This window comes from Podarcis gaigeae (assembly GCF_964106915.1).
Source record: "Podarcis gaigeae genome assembly, chromosome: 12".
In the NCBI taxonomy this organism is placed as follows: Eukaryota; Metazoa; Chordata; class Lepidosauria; order Squamata; family Lacertidae; genus Podarcis; species Podarcis gaigeae.
The window spans coordinates 13,320,404-13,345,942 of record NC_139688.1 but is presented as its reverse complement, the minus strand read 5'-3'; the positions used below and the strand labels follow the sequence as shown (position 1 = coordinate 13,345,942).

The 25,539-nt window shown below is 43.8% G+C and overlaps 1 long non-coding RNA gene across 2 annotated transcripts in view; it reads left to right on the top strand.

Annotated features, from left to right (window-relative positions):
- LOC310828141 overlaps positions 1-25,539 on the top strand; it is a 170,223-nt gene that overhangs the window by 95,987 nt on the left and 48,697 nt on the right. The window contains exons 1-2 of one of the 2 annotated variants that reach the window (XR_014556717.1): positions 2,990-3,096; positions 8,889-9,008. This is a non-coding gene — a long non-coding RNA (uncharacterized lncRNA). Of the gene's footprint in view, positions 1-2,989; positions 3,097-8,888; positions 9,009-25,539 lie in introns of those variants that run through there. The other variant, XR_014556716.1, reaches the window with a different exon arrangement.

Below are 25,539 nucleotides of genomic sequence, written 5' to 3'. Positions count from 1 at the left end.
CCACTGGAGAGAGTGATGGCCACCAACTTGGATGGCTTTCAAAGAGGATTGGATAAAGTCATGGAGGATAAAGCTATCAATGGTGACTAGACATGATGCCTATGCTGCATAGTCGGAGGCACTAAGTAATGCTTCTAAATGCCAGTTGCTGGTATGGAGAGCCAGTGTGGTGTAGTGGTTAAGAGCAGTGGACTTGTAATCTGGTGAACCGGGTTCGCGTCTCTGCTCCTCCACATGCAGCTGCTGGGTGACCTTGGGCCAGTCACACTTCTCTGAAGTCTCTCAGCTTCACTCACCTCACAGAGTGTTTGTTGTGGGGAAGGGAAGCCGCTTTGAGACTCCTTTGGGTAGTGATAAAGCGGGATATCAAATCCAAACTCCTCTTCTTCTTCTTCTTGCTAGAAACCACAGGAGGGCAGAGTGCTCTTGTGCTTGAGTCCTGCTTGTGGGTTTCCCACTGTGAACAGGCTGCTGGAATAATAGAGCCACTGGCCTGATCTAGCAGGTTCTTCTTAGATAAAGGGACCCCTGACCATTAGGTCCAGTCGTGACCGACTCTGGGGTTGCGGCGCTCATCTTGCTTTATTGGCCAAGGGAGCCGGCGTACAGCTTCCGGATCATGTGGCCAGCATGACTAAGCCGCTTCTGGTGAACCAGAGCAGCACACAGAAACGCCGTTTACCTTCCCGCCGGAGCGGTACCTATTTATCTACTTGCACTTTGACGTGCTTTCGAACTGCTAGGTTGGCAGGAGCAGGGACCGAGCAATGGAAGCTCACCCCGTTGCAGGGATTCGAACCACGACCTTCTGATTGGCAAGTCCTAGGCTCCGTGGTTTAACCCACAGCACCACCTGCGTCCCACAGGTTCTTCTTACCTTCTTATGAAATCCTTCCCTTGTCTCAAATTTGATGAGTGGTCGGCCCCTTGGGCATTCAGGGCAAATTCAGAGCCTGGCTATAAATGCTCTCAAGTTGACTTGATGGACGCAAGATCTCAAGAAGCTTGAAGTACTAAATCCATTGCTCCCTGCAAGGATGCAGACCTTTGGCAGCAGACTGTCTCATCCAAGGGAAGAAACTGTGCGTTGTCTGGACTTCCCCTTTCCTGTCACCCTTTCCAGCTCATATTTTTGAACAGTTGGGAGGGGAAAGAGAAGTGAAGACCAGTAGCCTGAGAGAGAACCCTAAATTAAGTAAGAGAAAGTCTGGCTAGTAATGACATGATGCTTTGGCCAGAAGCCCACACTGCTCAGAGGAGGGATGGGAGACAAATTTGTTTGGTATGCATTTTAATGGAAATCTGCCTAATTAGCACTTCAGCAACCAAGTAATTATTAATTGATTATTACATTTACATATTCCCAACTTTCCACCAACAAGTTCAATGTAGTATACGTGGTTCCCCACTTCCTTCCAGAGACTGGTCCAAGGTCACCCAGGGACCTTGGCGGAGTGGGGATTTGAACCCTGGACGCCTGGGTCTGCCTGATGCCTCTTTCCAGCCAAAATATGCGTACAAAAACAGAATACCTGTGCAATACAGTGGAAACCATTTATTGCATATTACAGAAGAAATTCATTTCTTCCACAAGCAAAGAATGGCCCTTTTAGTGTTGTAATCAAAGGTTTCAATAATAACTGATTATAAAGGCAGATGTGTATGAAAAATATATGTTGGGGAGAGCTGAATTAATATACATAGCATATATCAGGGGAAATTGCTTTCAAAAATGTGTGCGTTAGGAGAAATGCGTGTGAAAATGTGCATGGATTTTCATGCTGATGTTTTTTTTAAACGCAAACTGATGTTGAAATGTGGAGAACTGAACTGCAGACTAGAGAAATGACAAGCTGAGAAAGGAAAAATTAAATGGGTAGCTTTGTACGACAAAAGCGAACTCCTTCCCTCCCAGAAACACAGAGGTGACAAATGTTGCTTTAGTGGTTTACGATCCTTCCATCTGCCTGGCCTGTAGAGAGAGCTTGTAGAGCAAAGATAGAAACCTGTGACTTTACACGTGTCTTTAGACTCCGACTCCTCTCGGCCCCAGCCACCATGGCCAGTGGTCAGGGATGATGGGTATTGTAGTCCAGGAACATCTGGAAAATCACAGGCTCCCCATCCCTGATGCAGAATGAACCTTCCACATGTTATCTAAGCAGACCTGCTGGCAGATAAGCAGCATCATATGGAACTAGGCACCAGTGTCTGCTCAGTGACACTGAGCTACTTCCAAAACTGCCACAATGCATAGGAACCAACTTCTAGGGGCCAAGGTCCCTTCAGGCCCTTCCCAAAGGTTGATGGACATTGCCATTCAAATGGTGTGTGCCACATCATGTGATTGATTATGCAGGGTGGGCTTACATGCCCCCCTCCCCAATATGGTTTTCAAGTTGGCACACCTGCCACAATGAATGATCTGGCATTTCTAGACCACTTGAAGGGAATGAAATATAGAGGGAACTCGAAATGCACAAAAGGACTCTCCTATTTTCTTGAGCTCAGAGAATGTGCACTGCAGACCCGTCTCAAACAGAATGGTGGACATAAACATTTGAAATAAAGAAATCCATGTGCCCACATAATATCTTAAGGTGCTGATCATAAGGGCACAATTCCTGCTTGGGATACACTTCATGCACACTGCAGGATTCGGATCTTAGCCCGTGTCAAGCAGGTGTGATTAATGAGATTCTTATGTCAAAGACTCCAGGTCTCGTGTTGTTTAGTCATCAGTAAGAATGTCTGCTGGCTTTGAACAGGTGGAGGAGAGCCACCGCCCATGCAGTCAGCTGTGGGATCTGGCCCTTCCAAAGCAAATGCTATTGTCCATTGTGTAATACAATTCAAGTAAATATGTGTGCATGCTATCTATATCTGTGAATCAAAATAAAAGGTTAAGTGAAGTACATGGACATGTACTGACATGGCCAGCCCAGTTCATGTGCAAGCATATTCTCAAGGCTTAAGGAAATGCTATCATGAGAAAATGATGGATTAGAATGATACAGCAATGGTTTTTCACACTCTAACCCGTTGGCCTTCAGCTGGTGGGTTGGGACCTGCTTTTGGGTCATGGCCTGATCTAAGGTGAGTTGCAATAGTAGCAGTAACACCATTACCATATGGTGTAAAATTAAGAAATGGGTCTCCAAATGCATATTTGGGTGCAAGTTTAGCAGTGGATGCCAGCATTTTTGGATCAGGGGCCACATTTTGGATTTTGAGAGGCACATGAGTCTTGCTTTCCCAATGCTAATCCTAAACCAAAGCCTAGGCTGCCTTCCCATACCTCACTTTTTCGTTTGTTTCATTTATAACTTTACATATATATATATATATATATATATAGTATTTTTTAAAGGAAATCTCTAAGCAGTTTACAAAAACATAAAATAAAAGAATTAAAATGATTGATTAAAGGCAGGTAGAGAGTTCCAGAGTGTTGGTGCTGCCACTCTAAAATATCAATTTCTAAAAGATCAATTTCTTACATGTGTGGAATGAGTGTTATGTGGCCCCTATAACAGTGCCAGTTCCGCAGGCTGAGGTAGCATATACGAGATATGGACATCTCCCAAGGAAACTGGCTTTACAGGCTTTATATACTAATAGTAACATCTTGAACTATCTTCCCAACATACTTAAAATGACATTATTCTCTGAACGTAGATGAGAGTTTATAACATTTCTCATCTGCCCAGGATAATTTTGACAGATTAAGGACAGTTTGTAAGATGCCTTAAGTAATACCGAAGGCCTGAAGAACTTTTGCTCAGATGCTGTTTTCCAGTGTGACCATAACGGTGTGTATTCAGGAGCAGGTCCTCTAGAATTCATTGGGGCTTGTTCCCTGGTAAGTGGGGTTTGGATCGCAGCCTACCGATTCGGCCCTTTTAGAATAATGCTTACAAATTCAGCAGAGGAATCTTTGGCCAGTCAAAACACAGACACGTATAGTTTTCTATCAGCTGTGGCATGTTTAAACCCCCTGCATATTTCATCAGACACTCCACTTATTTCAGTACTTTAAATAAGATTTAATAAAAAGTGGCAAGTTCAGACTTGTTCAGCCCTACTTTTGTTTGCAGTTGGCACTGCACAGCTCTATGGGTTTGACTATAGTTAATAATTTTAATTACCTACCTTGTTTTATGCAGGCACACTCGCTTTTAGCTACTTATTGGGGGGAAGATACCCATTGTGGGGAAATATCTCGCCTCCCTCCACTATAGCCATCTGTAAAAAATCGTAGCATTGCCATACCAACTCAACTCAAGAGTTTAACTTCTTAGGAACATACAAAGCTGCCATATGATGAGCCAGACCCTTCGCCCATCTAATTCAGTACTGCCTACACTGACAGGCAGCAGCTATCCCTGGTTTCAGGTAGGAGTCCTTACCTATCTAGAACTGCTAGGGATTGCATTTGGGACTATCTGCATGAAAAACCAGTGGTGTGGTGTGGGGCTGCAGTAGTGTCCCTGCAGGGCCTCTGTCTCCATTGTCCTAGGGCTCACCAATCACCATGAAATAGGCGCTACCTTATGCTCCAGAGGGACGCGGGTGGCACTGTGGGTTAAACCACAGAGCTTTGGACTTGCTGATCAGAAGATCGGCGGTTCGAATCCCCGTGACAGAGTGAGCTCCCATTGCTCGGTCCCTGCTCCTGCCAACCTAGCAGTTCGAAAGCACGTCAAAGTGCAAGTAGATAAATAGGTACCGCTCCAGCAGGAAGGTAAACGGTGTTTCCGTGCACTGCTCTGGTTCGCCAGAAGCGGCTTAGTCATGCTGGCCACATGACCCAGAAGCTGTATGCCAGCTCCCTCGGCCAATAAAGTGAGATGAGCGCTGCAACCCCAGAGTGGGCCATGACTGGACCTAATAGTCAGGGGTCCCTTTATGCTCCAGAACTAAGCATTTAGAAACACTGGAAACACAAGGTACTTCAGTTTCAGGAGCTTGTTGTGCAAGTTCTCTTACGTGCAGTGGAACATCATAGAAAGCACTCCGAAGGAAGACATCGGAGCAAAATCATTCCCGATGTATCTGCACAGAAAATAGTAGATCTAGCTGAAAGGCAACACCAGGAGATCTGCATTGAACATTGCAATGCGTACCTAATTATTATCATAGAATGATAAGGTTATTGTATAATATTAGAAAGTTCTATAATCTTAGATGAGGTGACCATGATGACATTTCTGAATTTGCCACTGAACTACTGGGCAAAGCAGGTGATCCACCAATGGGCAGACTCCCTCATGTTCCTATGTCATCTAAGACACTTCTTCACAATGCTTCAAGTTGCAACAGTAGTGGAAAAGAGATACTTCCTATATTTCAAGGGTTAAGGGGGATGCTTACTGTTTTGGCATAACAATAGCCCTGCCTCTCAGGTCAATCTAGCAGGAACTGATGCAGGGATGCCCCATGTTCCACTCAAATCCCTAGCGCATAATGTGAATAACTGGCACTCTTATACAGAGCATTGGTCACCTATACCAGGGTGGGAAACCTTTAGCCTGTAGGCCAAACCTGGCCTGCCAGGGTTCAAATTTGGTGTGCGAGTCAAACCACACCTACCACACTTGACATCATACGTGAAGTCAGGTGTGGGGCAAGGAGAGATGTGGCTGCCAATGTATAATCGGGGGCCTTAAAGTGCACTCCTGAATGTGCGTTGGCCAAGGGAAGCACGCTTTGGCTGTATGCGACAGCATCCCTTGCAAACTTACTCATGCAGCCAATACAATACCTGCAAAGAGCAGGCTGCACCTTAGGCAGGAGGGCCCAAACCTGCTCAATCAGCTGCACATGGCTTGCACAGGGGTCCCCAATAACAATAATATAATAATAAATTTTATTTATACCCTGCCCTCCCCGGCCAAAGCCGGGCTCAGGGTGGCTAACACCAGTAAAAATACAGTAAAAACATAATAGGGGAAAAAACCCAATTTAAAATACAGGTTAAAATGCAATTTAAAATGCATCCTCATTTTAAAAGGAGCCCATAGATCAAAACCATAAGGGGAGGGAAACATAAGGGTCCGACTGAGTCTAAGCCAAAGGCCAGGCGGAACAGCTCTGTCTTGCCGGCCCTGTGGAAAGATGTCAAGTCCCGCAAGGCCCTGGTTTCTTGTGACAGAGCTTTCCACCAAGTCGGGGCCAGTACTGAAAAGGCTGTGGTGCTAGTTGAGACCAATCTAACCACCTTGCGACTTGGGACCTCCAAAGTGTTGTTATTTGTGGACCTTAAGGTCCTCCGTGGGGCATACCAGGAGAGGCGGTCCCGTAGGTACATGGGTCCTAGGCTGCATAGCACCCGGGAGCCAGCTTTGTGCAGGGTTCTCAGAGTGCTGAGATTAGCTCTTTGTACTGAGCTTCTCAGATGACTCTCAGGCACTTGGGAACCCCTGTGCAAGGGATTTGAACAGGTGGGCTGGGCATGGTAAAGTTGATCCAGGGAGGTGGAGCCAGATAAAGATCAGGCCTCTGGAGTGCAAAACGTTCCACGTGCCTCAGCTACACACATGTGGAAGGTCCTTACTCCCAGCCTGATACAGAGCATCCTACGGCATCCAGAACAAACGCTGCCAAAGGCAGCAGGCAAGGCAGGATGCGAACAATGTGGGCAGACCAAAGTCAGTAGCGGAGAAAGGTGGGGGTGGGTGGTCCACCCCAGGTGTCATCCCTGAGGGGGGTGACATTGCCGCATGCGGTGCCCCCCCTGAGGTGCGTGCTGCTGCTGGTGCACCCCTCTGGGACATGCGCTGGCGCACTCCCGCAGGTGGCTAGCTCTGTCCCCATAGGCTGTTCTGGGTGCCGGAGCAGCTAGCTCCGCCTCTGACAAAAGTGCATGGAATTCAGTGGAAATAAAAGTCTTGGGTAAGGAGATGATGGCAAGCCTCATGAAGTGCAGAGGGCAGCCTCTCTGGCTGGCTGGTAGCAACGTCTTTATTCCATCAGGCTTTTGCCTGCTAATTATTATATGTGAAGCTCAGTCTTATCTGTCATCTCTGTCCATTGTTGCTTTTTAAAAAAATTAAGTTCATGCATTGGGGTGTCTGTGTGTGTGTGTAGATGGTTATTGTGTTTTGATTTTTAATTTTTGCAAGTCATTCGGATAAATGAACAGTAGAAAGGTGGGTAGATTTTTTTAAAAAAAATATATGTAAATAATAATAATAATTATATAAAATGAATTAAAGGGACACCCCAAGGCCCAGTTCAGACAACATCAAGGAGTGTCAAAAAATCAAAACAAACAAGCTGCTGACTTGCTTCCCAGCAGCTTCTCTCTGCCTCTGTTTACCGGAGAGGTTGGGAGGCTGTAGGCAAAGGAAGGGGGAAGCTCAATGGGCTTCAGATGATTTTTGCATTCCAAGGCTGGGCTGGGCAAGGCTGGGCTGACGAACAATTCATGACAGCCCAACCTTTTTCTGAAAACTTGCACCAAAGGGAGATTTCCATAAACACCCTTGACATCTTCTTGTTCCATTGGCAAATGAACTGCTCTTGCAATCAGGGAAACACTTTCCTGTGATGGGCTTGCTCGGTGTGGAATGGGGTCGGCTAAAGATTTATTTATTTATTTCCCATATATTTATTTGCTGCCTGGGTTACTTTAGAAGGAAAAGCAAAGTATCAGTCAATCGTCATAAGAGTTCCAAAGTTTGATCCCATCACACTCCCCATTACATCATAAGGAGCATAAGAAAGCATGAGAACTTCTCCTTAGCTCCCCACATCTCTCAGTAACAAAGAGAGAGAGAGGAGGGAGGGAAGGTCTAAATTCTCATCTGGCATCCCTTTCTTTACCCCGAAGCTTACCTACTGTTAGAGATAAATCAGTTTCTAATCCATGCTGGTTTCTGTCCTGTTAGTCGGAGGCACGAAGTAATGCTTCTAAATGCCAGTTGCTGGTATGGAGAGCCAGTGTGGTGTAGTGGTTAAGAGCGGTAGACTCGTAATCTGGTGAACCGGGTTCGTGTCTCCGCTCCTCCACATGCAGCTGCTGGGTGACCTTGGGCTAGTCACACTTCTTGGAAGTCTCTCAGCCTCACTCACCTCACAGAGTGTTTGTTGTGGGGGAGGAAGGGAAAGGAGAATGTTAGCTGCTTTGAGACTCCTTCGGGTAGTGATAAAGCGGGATATCAAATCCAAACTCCTCTTCTTCTTCTGGGACTGAGTCTTAATTTCAGAAGAGTTTGGAGAGACATCAGTTTTTGTTCTGAGCCCCCTAGTCTAACAGTCAATGGTTTTGCTATACCTTACAACCTGGTAATAGTAATTTTTAAAGTGCCACTAAGTATGGGGTTAAACCACAGAGCCTAGGGCTTGCCGATCAGAAGGTTGGCAGTTCGAATCCCCGTGACGGGGTGAGCTCCCGTTGCTCGGTTCCAGCTCCTGGCAACCTAGCAGTTCGAAAGCACATCAAAGTGCAAGTAGATAAATAGGTACCACTCCGGCGGGAAGGTAGACGGTGTTTCCGTGCGCTGCTCTGGTTTGCAGAAGCGGCTTAGTCATGCTGGCCACATGACCTGGAAGCTGTACGCCGGCTCCCTCGGCCAATAAAGCGAGATGAGCGCCGCAACCCCAGAGTCAGTCACGACTGCACCTAATGGTCACGGGTCCCTTTACCTTTACCTTTAAGTTTAGTGGGACTTATTCCCAAGTAAGCATTAGGCTCAGATCCAGTCTAAGGCCTTTTTGAAATCAATGTGAAAAGTTCATTTTGAAGTCCCATTGGTTTCAATGGGACTTAGGTGCAGTTGACTTTAATGATCTTCCGATAAATCTGTCACCCTGTCATCTGATCAAAGCTCTTGCTTTCTTGCCCTGTCCATGGGTGGGTGATGATTCTCCCTCTTCTTCGATAGGAGAGATCTTTATTTTTAGCCATCTCTAGTGGAGTTGACGCCACTGAAGATATTTCAAAATGAGAGAGATACTATGGAAGGAGCAAGCATTGCCAGCACTTTGAAGATTTCGCAACAGAGGTAACATTTGCTACCAGTTACGTCAATGAATCTCTAATATGCCTATTGCAAAGGCATCTAAACAACAGGAACAAAACCACAATGCGATCACCAGAGTCAATCCAAAAGAAAAGCCGTCCACCCTAAATGCAAAAGCCAGACCACATCAAAGTCATATGACAAGTCAAATGCCAGGAACCATCAGGAAAATATTGGGCTTCGACAACAGGCAAATATTCCCTGTGATACAATGAACGGGGAAGGTTAGAATAGATTAAAAACAATAAGGGGTGGGGGGAGGGAAAAACATCCAACTAAAACAAATATGACTTACAGATTTTTCCAGGCCAGAAGATCTGCTTCCCTCGACTCCACCTTGTTCCTTCTGAGTAAACATTACAGTATTCTACAGATAAAATCCTTGCAGATGAAGACCAAGGGCACATTCACACCATACATTTAAAGCACTCTATCACTTTAAGCAATCATGGCTTCCCCCAAAGAATTCGGGGAGCTGTAATTTGTTAAGTGTGTTGAGCATTTGGGCACCTATTCTCTTCCACAGCTTCAACACCCAGGGCATTTTAACCATCAATCCTGCTTCACAGGGAACTGTGAGAATTGTAGCTCTGGGAAGGGAATAACAACTCTCAGCATTTTTTTTTGAAAATGGGCAGTTTTGAACTCTGGCAGACCTCATGAAAAAGTGACCTTTGGAGCTTGGCATCATTGATCAACAACTTATGTTCTTTTGCTTTTGTTGTTTGATGCAAGCCTACCACCTTCACGCAGGTGCCCTAGCTTGTCCTGCCACTTTCCCCTAGGAAAACCCAAATTCTCTAGTAGTTCTCATGTGATTGGCTAACGTTGGTTACATGGGAGATATCTAGTGAAGGAGAGACTTCATTTTTATGTGAAGCAAGATGACTGTGTTTTAGAATCCATTGTGAGCACTGCTAAGTTGAATAGCGTGTTGGAGTGCTTCTTCTCTGCTTGAAAGAGAGAGAGCAAATCTGAGCTGTGGAAAGAGAGGAAAATATGGTTGTTTGGAAGCTGGAAGAAGAGACTGTAGGCCCATGCTTGGAGAAGCATGTGACTGTAAATATTATGTTTTAATTCATCTTTAACTATAAGTTTCTGCAAGTACAGTCATCCTTCATGTTGCGTCCACTTCATGTTTCGTTTTTTCGGGTTGTGGACTGCCGAAACTTGGAAGTACCGGAACGGGTTACTTCCAGGTTTCAGCAGTCGCGCATGCACAGAAGTGCTAAATCGCACTTTGCACATGCACAGAAGCACCGAATTGCAACCTGCGCATGTGCAGACGCAGGTTGCGAACACTGCGGGTTGAGAACGTGTGCATGGATCACGTTCGCAACCCGAGTGTCCACTGTAAAGGTTTTGAATGTTAAAGTTTGGACATTGGTTTAATTCCCAAAGAAGGGTTTCAGTCACATATATGATTTGAGCTTCTTAGCTGTGATTTTGCTATTTGTAACTTCAACATAAATGGAGCCACGCGTCCCCGATTGCACATCAGCTGGACATGCCTAAAATGGTTGCTGCCTGTATTAGTCAAAATATCATATAGATGTGTAAATGTTCTGAGGGATTAACATTGAAATGCTGGTGAATTTTCATGAGGAATAATAAAAAAGAGGTGTAAATGTGGATAACTGAACTGAAGACTGGAAAAAAACCCTGAGACTCTGAGATAAACTGAAATTGACAGATACATACATCCCTACCCAATGCTTAGGAAAAAATAGGCTCAAATGACTGTAAAGGTTGGTGTAATCTGAAGACATGGGATGCCACCATCTTGTTGAAGCTAAGCAGGTCTGAGTCTGGTTAGGACCTGGTGGAGAGACCTCCTGGGAGCCAAATATATGCCACCTTGGTTCTGAGATGGAAGAAAGATGGGATATAAAGGGAGAGCCAATAACTTTTCTGGAATCTCATCTGGAGCAAGAATGTCATGTTATTTCTTAATAAGGCTGGTCCTGAAGTGAGTAGAACAAATGCATTTATATAAGAACAGCACAGCTGGTTCTTTTTTTATTGAACTGTGCAAGTTTCTAAAACTCATTACCAAAGACAATATCATGACTTGTATCAAGTCCTAGAAAACAGCAGGCTCCTTGGTGTAGTTTCCACTGGCTGCAGTAGAATTGTTTGCAGGATTTTGTGTCTTTTCTTGCCTTTAAAAATGTTTTTTTTTAATGTCCATATGCATTATTATAATATACTTTCAATGTATACTACTCTTTTCATTGAGGTCACTTTCTTGAAATAAGCGGATGATCTAAACTTTTAGGAGACAAACAAATTACTCATTATTCCTGAGCTCCATTTGTCCTTCTGGATCCTTGAGAACCAGAGTATTTTGCCAGCTTGCTTTTCCTTTGAGACATTAAAGAGCACCTTTGGGTCAAACCTTTAACAGGACAGTGTGAAAAGGAAAAGTTATGGAGGCCAGTTGACCAAAGGGATTGTGCATCCCCCAGCTTGTCTTTTAGTTCTTTGAAAAGAGCAGGAGGCAAACCTTATAAGAAGAGCAAAACAAGGTCTGGTACCCCAATGACCTTTTGTCAGATGTACAACCCCCATGTTTGTGTTTGCTCCAGTGATGCAGGCGGGGAGCCGAATTTTCCTTTAGCCTTTGTTTGCTTGTGTGAGGCTTAAGGCTTATGCAAAAATTGGCACCTAAGTATAAAATAGTTTCCTATGCTGCAAGAGCAAGGAGTTTGGACCTGGGGATTGCTTTTTAGGCTTTACTTTGATTGTTGTGCTTGTAATCCCACAATGCCAAATGCTTTCCTTATTGCAGACATGGGCTTGCTAGGCAAAACTCCTTTAGGAAAATAAAGGAGTGCAGAATTAAGCTTTGGAATGGCTTCTGCAATGTATTTTGTGTGACGAGGGTGGAAAAAATGCTGGCAATCGTGTCCAGCTTTTGATGATTCGGACCTTTTTAGTTGCCTGATAATGAATGCAATGGAGCAAAGATGATACTAGACACACACGTGCAGCAATGTTTATATAATACCGTAATAATAATGATAATAATTATATTTAATACCATACTGTGTTATTTTATAGTCTGAGTCAGTGTTTTGCAGGGTGCTGATAATAATAATAATAATAATAATAATAATAATAATAATAATAATAATATCTTTATTGTCATTGCCCCCTCTCGGGGACAACGAAATTACATGGCTGATCCATCCACCCAGGTAGGGCACTCCACTCAAAATCAAAACAACTATAAAAACACTAATTAAAACAATACAGTATAATACTGCAAGGAAGATTAGATGACTTTCAAAGTCCAGGTTTCCCATTCAGGGCCGAGATCGCTCTGGAGAAGAAGCTGTTCTTGAGACGGCTCGTTCTTGTCTTCATCGTCCTGTACCTCCGTCCCGACGGCAGGAGCTCGAAGAGACAGTGACCAGGATGCGATGGATCTTTTACTATGTCCAGTGCCTTCCTATGGCACCTTGTGGCATAAATCTGCTCTAAGGTGGAGAGTGGGCAGCCAACAATGCTCTCTGCTGCCTTAACAACTCTGCACAACCCCATCCTGTCCTGGGTAGTACAGTTTCCGTACCACACACATAAGCCATAAGTGAGCACGCTCCATGGATCCACACAAATGATTGCCAGAATATGTACAAACACAGTCTTTCAGGTTTGGATGTGGGTTCCCAAGTGCTATTTTGGGGGTGCATATCTCCACTTCCTTCATTTTACATATTTTAGCTGCTATCGACATAGGTTTGTGTCCTTTACAGTGTTCCGCATCCAAATAAAGTGTTGGACCGGATAAAATTGGCTGCCACTTCATACAGGGCACTATCCTGGATGTGAATTTATGAATAGTGGTGTCCTGAGGCATATTTTGAGGCTCCCACTCTCCTTGTCTCGTCTACTTATTTTGGCTATTATTGGCATACGTGTGCCATGTTTGACAGTGTCATGCTCCTGATTGGAGCACTAAGCCAATTCAATACCATCTCATAGAGAATACCCTCCTGGAGTGTGGATGTATCATTTGTGCTGTCCGAAAGCTTATACAGTCATACCTCAGGTTGAATATGCTTCATGTTGAGCACGTTCGAGTTGCGCTCCGCGGCAACCCGGAAGTAACGGAGCGCCGTTTCGCCGTTCGCACATGCACAGATGCTCAAAATGATGTCACACACATGCGCAGAAGCAGCGAAAAGTGACACGCGCCTGTGCAGACGTCCCGTCGCTAGTTACATTTGCTTCTGGATGCGAATGGGACTCCGGAACGGATCCCATTCGTATCCAGAGGTACCACTGTATTGGATTTCACACTGCTAGGGAGAAATCCTGTGCACAAGAACAGGCTCCAGCCTAAGTCAGCCCTCTCCAGTCGCATCCATGGAGTGCCAAGATGTACTTTTGGCTGAGCTGGGGTTGGAGACTTAACACTGGTTGAGCCCAGCTGATCCAGGAATCGGCTGAGCTGAAGATTTGCTGCATCCTAAACTGCAGATCTTATTGTAGGATTACCACCCTACCTTCTTATTCTCTTCTAAATAGTTTAGGTATTATTATTTGCAGTATTATCATTATATTATGTTATCTGTTACTGAAATACCCTATTCTCTTGACTGTAATTTGTTTTAAACTTATTTTAATATTATTTTAAATGGCTGTAATGTGCCCTGGGACCTCACGGTGCAGGGTGAGTAAGAAATCAAATAAACACTACTAACAAATAATACTGTGTGGCCTAAACAGAAATCAAAGATGCCCCAGGGCAGACAGTGAGCCTGTGGCTGAGCGCAGGTTAAAAGTCATTGGTTTGCCATCCAGCATCTTTCTGCAACTCGGTGGGGTTTTTCGGCTGTTGTCTTAGATCCACAGTGGACCTGCGCGTCAATGGAGCCAGGATTCCATTTGTGTGGTCAGCGTTCCCTTTGCAAACGTATGCATTTCCTTGCATTGCCCCATATAAGCTATTTTTTTTTTAAAGCTCCTATGAAGCTGCATGATATTAATCTAGAGTAAATGATCTATTTCAGATTTATGCTGGGGAGTGAATTCACCAGGGTACAGGGAAGTATCTCATCACAGACCTCCATGAATAATGTATTACACTTAGCAGTGGCAGGCTTGAGTTAGCTGAATTCATGTCATTTCATTTTGGGCCATAAGCGACTGCTTTCCCTTCACTTGTCATTCGGAGGCCTGTATTCCTTAGAAAGTAGCCGGTATACAAGCTGAAGCTATTTTTCTTCCTGTCTGCTTTAGAAAGAATACTTTCTCTTTTGACTTAGACACACACATTCATTCTCCCTAATGCTTTTTTAAGAAAGCGAGCCTTAAAGATCAAAGATATTCAGCCAACACCTGTGCTAACAGTATTTTCAATTGCTATTGAGCATTCTTTGTAAAGCTGTTTTTTAAATGCAGGTGTTTTCTTAGTCTAATATGTGGAATTTAAATGAATCCATAAAGGATGAGTACTGAGCATCTTCCACATATCTTTCTATTATGCTTAACATAAAAGTGGAGCTTATTTAATCATAAATTCAGTACAAAGGGAGGAGAAAAAATATCAAAGATTTTCTCCCCATCGCTCTTTGTTAGGTGATGTTATATTCTTTTCTCAAATATTTAAACCAGGAATGGCCAGCTGGTGTCCTGCGGTTCGGATACAACCTATGAATCATATCCCGCCCCCCACTTTCTGAACCCAGGTGGGTCTACCAAATTTTAATTGAAGGGTATTAAAACGTTTGCTACTGTTTCACTTGCACATATATATATATTTAGTTATGATGGGAAAGAGAGGGGGGAGCTCTACACAGTGGGGTAGGGAACCTCAGGCGGGGGGGGGGGGGCGCAAATGTGGGCCTCAAGTAATCTCTCTCTACTCATTGTGATTCTCCTAAATTATCCTCCCTCTTCCCAGGCTACTGTTCCTGCTTTGCAGCTCATGAGTGCTTTCACTTAGCTGGAATATGTCCTTGAAGTCTGATAATGGCTCTTGTTTGCCTGGTTGGTAGCTAGAGAGGGGTCTGTATAGTGTTGTTATTGTTCATGTCATTTCTATACCGCTTTAAGAAAAACATCGCAAAGCGGTTTAAAGCCTACATTAAAACACCAAATGAAACCATTTGGGAGAAAACATCACAGATGAAAGTAAAATACAAAGTATACATTTGCAACATAATTAACAGGAAATGTTATCTTAAAGATTCCAAAATAAAACATTAGGAAGGAGGTCAAGTGCAGAATGCACATTTAAACCAGCATTTGAAGATTCCTCACCAGACATCTCACCCCTTATGTCTTCTGTGCTGAGATCATCTCCCCATGTCAGACGTGGACATATTAGAAGGGGGAGGTCCCTTAATCTCCTAGAAAACACTTCCTCCAACCCAGGATACAAGGAAGGACATTGACACGTCAGAAAGGGCAGGGCTACACACCTCTCCCTCCTGATGATGGGCTGTGTTGTATAGGCACTAGTCTAATGTTCAAAGATTATCTTCACATCTGGTGCTCACCCACATTCACCTCGGATCATGCCTACCATTGGCCCACCCTGAAGGCTTCCCCGAAGGAAATGTGACCCTCAAGGTGAAGAAGGTTCACCACCCCAGCCTACATGTTTTAACATTCTCATTCTCTCTCTCTCTCTTGGTTGGTTTTAGATGACAATGTCCATGCTTGTGTGCTCCATAACAATATCAGGACTGAATATATGATCTTGAAGGCGCTCAATATTCTCTGGCCTCATGGTGTTGTCTCAGAAAGTGGATCTCCTGCTCCACAGTGCTCAATATATGGGTAGGAAGACTTCCTAAAGTAGAAAGACTGGTCATTAAATTCACAACCGCCAGCCGTGGCTCTCACCCAGTTTAACCTTAGGCCTGGGCCTCATTGTAGTCTTCAGAAAGACAGCAAGTAAGGGGGAAGTCACAAAAGAGCCTCCTGTAATTTGAGCATTGAGAGCTTGGAAAGGCTGAAAGATCTCATGTGTGCACAGTCTGTGGGCAGTGTGTGTGCATGTGGGGGTGCAGGATTGTGCCTGCTTGTTCCCCTTCACAGCCCCTACGTGTATTCTGCACAACTTGTCCAGGAGCCCATGTCTGGACAAGCTGTATTTGTGCAGGATCTGACTGTGTTATTATGAGAGGGTGTGTCTGAGTGGAACAGAGTAGAAGGGACCTTTAGGTGTGGTAGGAGCCTTTTTTTATGCAGCTAGATTACGTTGTGTTTATTCTTATATGGGTGGCTGAGAATTTGATTGGTTTGGCTTGTTTAATTGTTTGTTGGGCACATGGTGGGTTGGAAAGAATGGGTTCACTTTTCCTTTTCTTAATTATCGATCACATTATTTTAAAAACTGGAATTTTTAGTGGATCTTTTTTGGGTTGTTTTCATTGTCCCAGCTCCTGCCAACCTAGCAGTTCGAAAGCACACCAAAAGTGCAAGTAGATAAATAGGTACCACTATGGCGGGAAGGTAAACGGCGTTTCCGTGCTTCTCTGGTTTCGGTGTTCCTTTGCTCCAGAAGCGGCGTAATCAAGCTGGCCACATGACCCGGAAAAACCGTCTGCGGACAAACGCCGGCTCCCTCGGCCTGTAAAGTGTGAAGAGTCGTCTGCGACTGGACTTAACTGCCAGGGGTCCTTTACCTTTTTACCTTTCATTGTTTTATTCTGACATTTTAAGGCTTATTCTGACACTGTTTTAAGATCTGTAGTTCTCATTGCATTTTTTGGTACTCGCCACTCTATTCGAATGTTTAAGAATATGTTTATTTAGCAGTTAATTGGGGTGTTCTGTCATGTGTAATTTTTCTAAGGGCTTTTTTGGTATTTGATATATATTTATGACATATTAAGATACATTGTAAACTTCTCAGAGGCTACCTCCACTCCAAAATATACACAGCACATGAACTGCCTAAGGCTGCATTCATACCATACATTTAAAGTGCTCTGATACCCAGAATTCTTTGGGGAAGCTGTGACTATCTAAAGTGATGTCATAATGTTTCAAATGTATGGTGTGAAAATGGCCTTGATAAACAAACAGACGCTGCCCAAAGCAGGGCTCTTGAAAGCATAAGTATTGCCTACATGTGCAGGCATGCTCACCATTCTAGGAAATGCATATTGGGAGGCCAGAGCCTGTGGGCATGATCCTGTTTCCTCATCAGCATGCATTGACTAGACACATGTGTGTGTATATAGTATTATGATAAGGTGAGGAGTCAGAGCTGGCCAGTATGGCAAGCTGATGCAGCTGCTTCCAGCCGTCCATTTGTGGTGCCATTAAGGGCAACAGAGCAGAAGACAATTCACTGTGACCAATGGGGACAGTTCATGAAGATCCCTCCCTAGAACTGGAAAACTTCCCATCAGGTTGTGTGCAGGGATGCAGTGGCGTAGCATGGGTTGTCAGCACCCGGGGCAAGGCAAGTAATTTGCGCCCCCTAACCCGTGGATTTGCGCCCCCTAACCCTAACCCCCAGATGTTGCGCCCGGTGCGGCCGGCCCCCCCTGCACCCCCACGCTACGCCACTGCAGGGATGGGAGAGCAATTTGATTCAATTCTTATTTACAGGTGAACCCACCTAAATTGAACTTTCTGAAACAATGTGTTTCACTTCTCCAGATTTTGCATTGAAGTTCTCCAGCTATGTAATATATACAAGAATTCATACACATGGGGAAAGCGTGCATATAAATGGATATACTGCTGAAAAATAGCATACCAAGAAGCATTAAATTAGGGGAAATTGCTTTACTCAAATGTAAGGCACACTCTTTTGGCCAAATTACATCACAAAAATTAGGGTGCACATTCAATTTGATGGCGTCAGCAAATACTTTTTTGGTTTCAAGGTTTTGTAAATTGAGGTGCGCTTTAGATTTAATGGTGCATTAGATTTGCATAAATATGGTAGAATTTTGCACTGAGATGCTGATAAATTTTCACGAGGAATTCTTACAAAAATAAAAAGCTCAAACTTGTGTGGAGAAGTGGAATAGACAGATTTGCCCATCTCTAGTTGTGTGTGCCATTTAAAATGTGTTAGGTTGGGGTGTGGCTTCTGGATTTTTTGTTATCAAGAACCAAGTTGTCTTCGCCATCCTTGCAAGTGCAATAGTGACTAGTGTGATGGGGCAGAGCCATGGTGCCACATTTCTGAAACTGGCATTGCTGCAACGTACATGGTTACAGGCAGGATGGTGTGACTGTTGTCTACAATGATTCATCAGGCCCCAAATCACCTCTCTCCTGCCTCATCCTAGTAAACAGCAATGCCAGTGTCAAGAGGGCATCTCTATGGCTCTCCCATTACACTGCCACCATCCTGGCTGCAATGGGCCATTAAATATTGAAGTTTAAAAAATGGGTAAAACCTATTGCACAGGACTTTTCATAGGAGTACCCAACCTAACTCTGTCTTGAACCTAGTGAGGTTCTTATACAGTTTTATGCACCATGCAAACAATGTGCCAATGTAGCTCTTCTTATGAACACAGGTTTACATGGACCTTGTTGTTGTACATAGAATAGTTTTCAGGCACTATTTGTCTGCATTGAGGGGACCTCTTTCCCAGCTTGTAGGAAACCTTGTTTTCCCTGTTGCATGTTCTTTTCTGGACAGCAGCCCACGACTGAGATTATTTGGAACTGCTCTTAGGAAGACTGCAAACAATGATGTTTCAAGGGACAACTCCTTGCTGCTGCTTGGAATCATGTTTCTGAATCGGTCTGTGGCTTTATTTGTTTGTTTGAAACATTTTAATACCGCCTTTCACCCAAAAAATTTAGAAAATTAAAATAGCCAAAATAGTTTTTTAAAAAATAAAATGCTAAAAATAAACCAGTAGATTAGATATCCTTAGCAAGTTAAAGGCCTGCTTGGGTGAACAAAAAGGTTTCACCAAATGTGGGTGCCAGGTGAGTTTATGGGGAGGGGCACCCCACAGTTGCCACAGCCCCCCCCCAAAGGCCTTCATCAGTCATTGTCATCTGCTTCACACCACACAAGGGCCTCAGCAGGCGACATAAGGACAAGACAAGCTGGGATTGGAAGAAGGTGCTCTTTAAGTTACCTGCGCACCCAAGCTATTTAGGGTCTTGAAAGTAAGTACAGTGGTACCTCTGGTTACATACTTAATTCGTTCTGGAGGTCCGTTCTTAACCTGAAACTGTTCTTAACCTGAAGCACCACTTTAGCTAATGGGGCCTCCTGCTGCTGCCGCACTGCCACGGTGCAATTTCTGTTCTCATCCTGAAGCAAAGTTCTTAACCCAAGGTACTATTTCTGGGTTAGCAGAGTCTGTAACCTGAAGCATATGTAACCTGAAGCGTATGTAACCCAAGGTACCACTGTGCCAACACTGAACGGGGGTCAGAAATGAGATGTGGGCAGAACTAACAGATTTGTTTCTTTCTGTATTCTTACATTTACACCCCTCCTTCCTTTTGTCATGGAAACTAAGACTGTGTGCATGTGGTTCCCAGGTGAAGATCCCACCCAGGCCAGATTGGCTTAGCCACAGTAAGCTGGTGCCCTCACAAGCTTTCGGGCTAAACAACAGGACGCAGCACAGCAATAATAAGCATTATGTGCCAGTGGCGTAGCGTGGGGGGTGCAGGGGGGGCCGGCTGCACCGGGCGCAACATCTGGGGGGGATAGGGTTAGGGGGCGCAAATCTACGGGTTAGGGGGTGCAAATCCACGGGTTAGGGGGCGCAAATTACTTGCCTTGCCCCGGGTGCTGACAACCCACGCTACGCCACTGTTATGTGCTTACTTTCAACTGTAAGAACTTAAGAACAGCCTGCTGGATGAGGCCAATGGCCCATCTCGTCCAGCATCCCATTCTCACAGTGACCAACTGGAAACCTGTGGGAAACTCGCAAACAGGACCCAAGCACAAGGACAGTCTTCCTTCCTGCGTTTTCCCAGCAACTGGTATTCAGAAGCATTTCTGCCTCTGACCATCAGGAGGAAATGACACAATCGGCCTTGGGCTCAGTTGTACAGGCCACATTGGCCACATCACACCATATATTCAAAGTGCTATGGTACCAGTTTAAACAGAAATGGTTTCCCCCAAAGAATGCTGGGAACTGTAATTTGTTAAGGGTGCTGAAACTTGTTAGGAGACTCTTCTTCCCCACACAGAGCTACATTTCCAGGCGTCCCTGTGAAGAGGGATTGATGGTTAAGCCACTCTGTGGCCATTGCTATGTTTTAAAAACCAATCCACCAACCAATGATGGCTTGATTCAGGGATATAGTATGACATCACTAGTTCCAGTCCATACACAAATGTAAAAATTAATTAGGGCTATGGCGAACATTGATCTGTTGTTAATTTTGTATCTATTGTGGTTTTGAAAAAAGCAATCTAAAGTTGTAGAACATTTACCAATAGGGGGCAGAAGCAGCATTTGACAACAAAAAGATTACCTTCCCCCACCCTGGCAATTAAACTTCTCTCTTTCTCTCATAATACAAGCCCATGATGTAAAATAGAAGTGAGCAAGAAACCAGAGTTGAAACTTCACAAACAGGGAGCGCTTCAACTTGTTTGTAGATTGCAAATGCTTTTACCCAACTCAGTCTCAAATTTAATAAGCTGTTGAGAAGAAGGCTCGCTGTTTATGATTTACAATATTCAACATGCCATTTCCAAACATCCCAGGTTGTGTGGCACTCTCTGAGGGTTTTTATACACCACTTCCTAGTTTTTTCAGGAGATTGTCCATGTGGCATACATTAGAAAACATCCACCAAGCAAACAATACATTGAAACTACTAAAACAAGAATTAAAACTGTAGCGTGCCATAAAATGAGTAAAGAGACAAAACCATTGTTAGCTGAAAAGCTTAGGATAATAGGATAACCGTGGCTTGACACCTGCACAACAATCAGATATTTGCTATATGAACTTCCCTAAGGAGGGTGTTGCAAAACTGGAATGCCACCTCTCTACCTGTCTTCAGAAACCACCCGTCTTAACTCTGAAAGTGGGACAGACCAGAGTCGGGTCTCCAACGATGATCTGAAGTGGCAGGCAGGTTGTGGGAGAAGGCAGTCTTTTAGACCAGGGGCGGCTACCTTGTGACCTTCCAGGTAGGGCTGCCTGCATTACCAAAAAGAGGATTTCCAACACGGAAATTTTCATTTAGCAATTGACTGGTGTAAACGCAAATGTAGAAAAAAATCTTATATTTTAAACCGAAGCTTCATATATCTCACCGGTGGGGAGTTCACTACGTGACTTTTGTGCCTGGCCAAGTGCTGCAGACTAACTGTTGATGGGCTGCTTCAGGACTTCTGCTTTCCCTTTTTATGGCTCCTCATCTTTGAACCAGACTTGGATTGGAGAGCCCTCAAAGAGAGGACACTTTCAAACAAAGGACTGCCAAACCTTCAAAATAGAGGACTATCCCTTGTAAAGTAAGACACACAACCACCCTGCCTTGAGGTGAACTTGGATGGCAACTCCCAGCATCCGTGGCCATTGGCTATCTAGGTTGAGATAGATGTGGCTTGGAGTCTAACAACATCTGGAGGACTAGAGGATGAGCTTTAGGCAGACTAAAAAAAACCTTTAGGCTTTAAACCTGAAAGTTTTTCCCCTCTGTATACAGTTTTTGAAGTGGGAGGGATAGGGTTCATTGTCACCCCAGCTCTTTTCCCGTGGCCATTATTGAATCTGCCATAGCTATCCCTTTCATTCAGTCTTATCCATACAGGTTAGAAATAAAAGAACACATCTCTATTACCTTTTATTTCTTCTTATTTTTAAAACCATTTTATAGTCAGGTTGCAGCCAACTAGGCCTGTCTGTGCTTACAGGTGCTCATTTTATTTATTTAAAAATAAATTACCCCTTTCTATTACAAAGTGGTACTTATTCCCCAGTAACTATATTTAACAGTAGAGGATAACCCCTATTTTATTCCTGTAGTCATGGTGGTAAGATTTAAGCGAGTTTTTAAAATGCAAAACTATGCATACTCGATGTGTATTTCCTTCTCTTTTAGAGGAATGATGGAGTGGAAGGAGAAGAGAAATGTTAATTGCATGCTTCACAACCGAAGAAATTAACATGGTTATGAAAAACAGGTGGGTGGGTTGTAAGACTGTTACATCCAGGATCTAAAATTTCTTAGGTGTGTCATTGTATGTGGGGCCTTTTATGTACCTATGGCCTTCAGCAAGCCAATACTGGTCATAGCAACTCTGGGATGCCATAAACACAGCCAAGTCATTGTGGGCCAGGGCCCCAATCCAGCAATTTCTTGTGAGTGCTTGGTCTTGCATGTGCAAGAAGGTTCTCAGTCACACCTCCTGGCACATGATGTGTGAACACAGTGGTCTCTCCATTGAACTGAATGAAGGAGTCATATTCATGAGTTTTGTGTGTGTTTTGAAGCATACCTTGAACTGTGCATAAACCTGTATTGATTGTGCCCCGCCATTTGTAAACAATGTTTATTTCCTTTCCCATTTTTGTTTTTCTTTTGTCATCTTTTGGACTTGTTATTACCATCGCTTTTCTGGATTTATGTATCAAACATTGCAGCATCTTCTTTCTGTCAATGGAGGGTGAGGCTCTTGGCTTTCGCCATTGTTAATCCTGATGTCGCTCCAAGGAACTTTTGTCATTGCAAGGATTGTTTCTTAAGTTGGTCCAAAACCATCCCCTGGAATTTCACAATCTCTTCTGTTAAGGTAACATTGGTATACACCTATATTTGCCCAGACAATGGCAGTGCCCGACAAGGTAGTTCTTGTTATATCATGATGTCATTGTTGCATGCTGATTTGTTATGGACAAAATACTTTGTACTCCTTAAGTGTTTGATCACACACCTATGCCATCCTTATCATTGGTTGGCGTATGCTCTTGTTTTGCAGTTAAAACAACAAGTATATTTCACACTCGTAGTTGATTGATAGTTCTAGCTGAGGCAGTAAACAGAAATGCTAAGAGTTTGTGAGCTGGTAATTAGATAATGTTCCTACTGCATCTGCAAGGAACTGATCCTTCAGAGTGGCAGCAGCTACTCTCAAGAACTAAAAAAAGGTAAAGGTAAAGGACCCCTAGACGGTTAAGTGCTGTCAAGGGCGACTATGGGGTTGCGGCGCTCATCTCGCTTTCAGGCCAAGGGAGCTGGCGTTTGTCCGCAGACAGCTTTCTGGGTCATGTGGCCAGCATGACTAAACTGCTTCTGGAGAAATTGGACACCGTGGAAACCAGAGCGCACAGAAACACTGTTTACCTTCCCACCACAGCAGTACCTATTTATCTACTTGTACTGGTGTGCTTTCGAACTGCTAGGTTGGCAGGAGCTGGGACAGAGCAAGGGGAGCTCACCCTGTCACGGGGATTTGAACCACTGACCTCCTGATCGGCAGGCCCAAGAGGGTCAGTGGTTTAGACTGCAGCGCAACCTGCATCCCTGTCAGGTCTTTGATATTAGGTAGATCACTATAATATGTTGCCTGCTAAAAACTTCTTTGTTTAGGCAAGTCTACACCAATATGTATTTTTATTATATATATTTGTTTTGAAACAGTTCATTTTATTTATATATTGTTAAATTTTATGTCAATTTGATTTTAATGTTTGATTTTATCAGTACTGTACTTTAAGGAGTATTTTTTACTGTTTTATATGAATTGCTTAGAGGTTTATTGTCAATAAAGTGGTCTATAAATATTATAAAAATGTTTTAATTATTCCAGTGGTCCAGCTGGCAAGACACAGAGCACTGCCTAAAAGTTTTCAATGAAGCCCCACGCTTGTGACACCTAGCAACACAACTCAGTTCTTTGTCACCAGTGACAATACAGATGGTCCCTGGTAATATTAACCTGGATAGGACTGGCTCTCACAATGGAGACAGGCAACTATCTGAAAGCACCAGGAGGTAGGAAGTCTGCACTACTGTGTACAAATGATCCACAGATCCCCCTTTCCAGATCTGTGCACTTGTGAGGATTGGATACCTTCTGGAGAATGGAAAAACAAAGAAGGAGATTGTTACCCCATGGGACATCCAGAGAAAGAAGTTCATTTCCCCCCAAAAGTAGGAATTGTGGCAAAACTGGCCCTGGACTGCCATTTACACTTCAGGTAGGGATTTGCATGTTTCCCACTTAATGACACACACACCTACATGCAACAGTAGGCTAAAACTGTCCTGTCCTACCCCCATAATCCTAGTTTTCTCAGTGCACCTTGTTATGCAATACACCACTTGGCAGTCTGAAGTAGCACAGTTCGGAAACAGTTTTACCACTTATCCACTAAATTAAAGTAGGCCTGTCAATTAGGTCACTTAATTATTCTGCAAATGAAGAAAAACTGAATGTCCTACCTTCTTCAAGGTCCAAAGTTTTATGCTTTTTTCATACATAGCTAACAGAAATCTTAAGATTCCAGGCTCTCCCACCAATGAAATATTATCATTATTTCACTTGTCCTCCCTCCAAAGGAATCTAGGGCGGAAGGAGAGGACTATTTTGGATGATGTATCACCCTGGCTATAGAGTCTATGTCCAGAAAGGCTCGCCTGGCACACTCCCTGTGGACTTTTCAGTGCTAGGTGAAGCCCCTTTTATTCACCCAAGGTTTTTAATTGGTAACTTCATGGTTTTTTGGCTTACAGCACAATCCTAACTATATCTATTCAGAATAAAGTCTTACTGAATTGAATGGGGATTACTCCCAGGTCAGTGGGACTATGACTGCAGTCTCATTGTGATTTGAAGACAAACGGTAAACTGTTGATGATGTCTCAGTTTTTGTGGTTGTCTATAATTGCTTATTGTTGATATGAATGACCATATATTTTATTTTTAACATTGTCTTGTTTCTGTGGTGGCCAGGAAATGTTTATTGATAGGCAGGCATGTTGTTGTTGTTGTTGTTGTTAGTAGTAGTAGTAGTAGTAGTATTTTATTTAACAAATGCCAAAAACATATGCCAAAACCTACGGGGCTGCCTCTCCTGGTATGTCCCATGGAGGACCTTACGGTCTTCAAATAAAAACAGCTTGGAGATCCTGGGCCACAGGGATGTTAGGCTGGCCTTAACTAGAGCCAGGGCTTTTTTGGCCGTGGCCCCAATCTGGTGGAACACTCTGTCACAAGAGACTAGGGCCCTGCGGGACTTGACATCTTTCCGCAGGGCCTGCAAGACAGAGCTGTTCCACCAGGCCTTTGGCCAAGGCACAGTCTGACCTTCTGACCTCTCTCCTTCTGTAAACTTCATAGAACTCTAGCCCAATGGTTGCCATTAATTTGATTCTGAACTGATTTTAGAATGTATTTCAATTAATTTACTGTGATTTTATGTAAACTGTGCTATTTTTACTGTCGTTAGCCGCTCTGAGCCCGGCTTTGGCTGGGGAGGGCGGGATACAAATAAAATTATTATTATTATTATTATTATTATTATTATTATTATTATTATTATTATCATCATTATCATTATTATTAAAAGACAGTTCTGTTGCA